The sequence below is a fragment of the Rousettus aegyptiacus genome, unplaced genomic scaffold, assembly GCF_014176215.1.
Source record: "Rousettus aegyptiacus isolate mRouAeg1 unplaced genomic scaffold, mRouAeg1.p scaffold_m13_p_8, whole genome shotgun sequence".
NCBI lineage: Eukaryota > Metazoa > Chordata > Mammalia > Chiroptera > Pteropodidae > Rousettus > Rousettus aegyptiacus.
Window position 1 is genome coordinate 93,548,644 of NW_023416311.1, and position 3,023 is coordinate 93,551,666.

The following is a 3,023-nucleotide window of genomic DNA, read 5'->3' on the forward strand; positions in this document are numbered from 1 at the left end:
GAATGCAAAAATAATTTCTCTAACAGATCGTAATTCAGTTAAGTTCTTAAGTCTATAACCACCCTCAGTAAGGATGGTTATACACACACATACTTCTAATAGATTTTTTAGTGTTTCACTCTTAAACAAGGATCTCTGGGAGTTAGGCGTGCTTACAATAGGACAGAGAGCAAAACATAGACAAGTGAACTTAAAGTAAAAACAATGCAGCACGCTAAACAAAACGTCAATGTGATTTATAAGAATACCTGAGATAAAAGAAATTGAATCCAAGGAACAATAATAGGACACTGTAAGGATGATATAACAACAAGAACTCTTGAAAACTAAAATAAATAAATACCAGCTGAAACGAAGCACACACATACACAATAGAATGACTGTGAAGAGAAAGTTAAGGAAATCTCTCTTCAAGTACACCACCTAGATGATATAAGGCCCCCAAAAAAACAGTAGAGGAGGAAACGATCAAAGACAACATGAAAAGCATTTCAGAACTGAAGGATGTGGATCTCCAGAAAGGAAAGGCTGCTCACCTCAATGGAAGGCAAGATATCTACGTCCTCTTCAGGAAATTTCAGAATAAGGCTGAAGAAGAGATCTAAACCTTTCACAGAAAAAAAGTGACAGGTGACAAAACGGCGTGAGAATAAGAATGGATGTCCCCTGGGAACACTAAAAGGCATAAGTAGAGGGGAGCGGTATCTTCCAAAATCTGAGAAAAAAATATTTTCAACCAAGAATTCTATACCTAGCCCATGAATCCTTCTTTGAAAAGTAAGTGGAAAATCCTGTCCACCACCATGAAATAGCAAACCAACAAAAAGGAATCCAGGAATGGGACAAAACACGGAAAGGAGGTAAAGGTTGACAAATGTAATCATAGACTACGATTTGACTCAGAGCATATTTATGGACATAGTAACAGACACAGTATAGATTTAACAAAAAAAAATCAAGATATATTAGAAGTATGGAGGAAAGAAATAAAGGGGTGTGAACTAAAGTCCTCACCTTCTCACACAGAAGTTAATAGAAGAGTTCTAAAGGTATTGAATCAAGAGAGCAATAGTGTTTAGGAACAGGATCAGAGGCATATGCCTGAGAGAATGGGAATCCTAGGTCACAAGGATAAGAGGCTCTAATTTTCTTATAAGCCTTTATTACTATTTGAGGAAGCAAGTCAGAGCAGGAGAGCCTTTGCCCCAACGTGTGCTCCTCTGCACAACTGGGAGCTTACTAGACGCAGTAGCTCAGGACCCAGCCCAGACTTGCAGAATGAGTCTGCGTTTTCACACCATTTCCTGGTGATTCATATGCCCAGTACAATTTGAAAAGCACTGGTCAAGCAGTCTCGGTGCAGGCGTCCATTGCTGAAATGAAGAAGTGAAGCGAGAGGACTCACTGGGTACATGAGGTCACAGGGGTTCAAGTGTGACCTCAGCCCACCATTCTAGGTCCTTCACCCTTTTCACTTGCCTATAATCTGACTGCTCAGTACTCCCGACTTAATCTGTATCTACAGATTTTGGTTTTGGTACCTATTTTACACATTTTGATACCTACTTTATTTTGGTACCTATTTTTTACTTCACAAACTCTGTCTTTACAGAATTTATCACATGGTGCTTGCACATTTGTTGTCATTATTCTCAAATCATTCCTGTATATTTGATTGCCAAGATAACTCTCAATAGACTAGATGCTTAATAAAGGCTTTGCAGTTAGGTTCTTTCAATTCTTTTTATATACCAGAATAGAACAAATGAATAAGTCAATAGAACAGTCTCTGCCCTCCAGGAAACAGAAGGAAAAGAAAAGAAACAAAATGAACTAACTGCAGAGAAAAGAGCTTTGATGGGATAAGCCCACAAACTGGAAGAGGCCCTAGCCGTGGTCCTTTAAAGCTTCCACTGGAAGCAAGGACAAAGCTTAAGGTGTCTGTTACGAAGAGGATTCTTGGGTTCCCAGTCCTGCCAACCTACGTCTTTAATATATATTTTATATCTTAAGCTTTGAAAGGTTTATAAAGTTTCTATAAATATCTCAAGGAAATTGTTAATACATAAGCCATTTGTTGTTTTAAGTATAAAATAGGAAATGAAAAATGTAGCTAAAATCACAGTTGGTCTTTGGACTACAGAATGATTATGTAATATAATTTTTTTAAAAAACTGAAGAAAAATCCAAACTAAAATACTTTTAATTAAAAAAATAATAATCAAATATATTGTTTTAAAATGATTCAGCAATTTTAGTTCATGACTTGAAAATGCAAAGCTCTGGTTTAGATAGTTTCTCTCAAGATACACATGAAAATTAATTACAAACCTATCAAAGCCTAAGTCTTAAGAGAGTCATAAAGCAAACCTTAATTATAAAATTTCAAAAAAATCCCCATGATTAAAGATCATATCTCCTTTATTAAAGTGAGGATTGATCTATGCAAATAGGCTTTGCTTTTCAGTGACCTTTGCTCACATCATGACAGGGTTATTAAAAAACTGCTAGGATGTCACCTTTTAAAAATGATTAAAGAGAAATTCATATATATCCACATAAGGAATTCCTTATTTCGTGGTGTTCTCTGAAATACCATTCACTGGTAGAAAAATTCAAAAATTATCCCTTATGAGAATAAGGAATTTGTCTAATAAGGGACTCGATGGCCCAGAATAGTCTGCCATTAACATACATTTCTTTGAAGCCTCATCTTTTATCTTAAAAATTTTTGCAAATCTACTCTACATTAGATCCATGGTTGGTTTTAATTGTTTAAAAGGTTTATATTAAAAAAGAAGTAAAGTAAAAGTGACACCCCTAAAAGATTACGTTATCCTGTGACCGAGAAGCAGGTGCCTAGTTCATATCCTACTCTGAGAGCACGCACTGCAGATATGCACCCCTCCCCCACCTGACATCATCGTCCTTATAAAACACTAAAGATAAACACGATCATGCCATTTGTTCCAGGTACCCTGTGCAGTATGTATGTGAAGGTCAGAGAAGTCTTTTGAAACGTA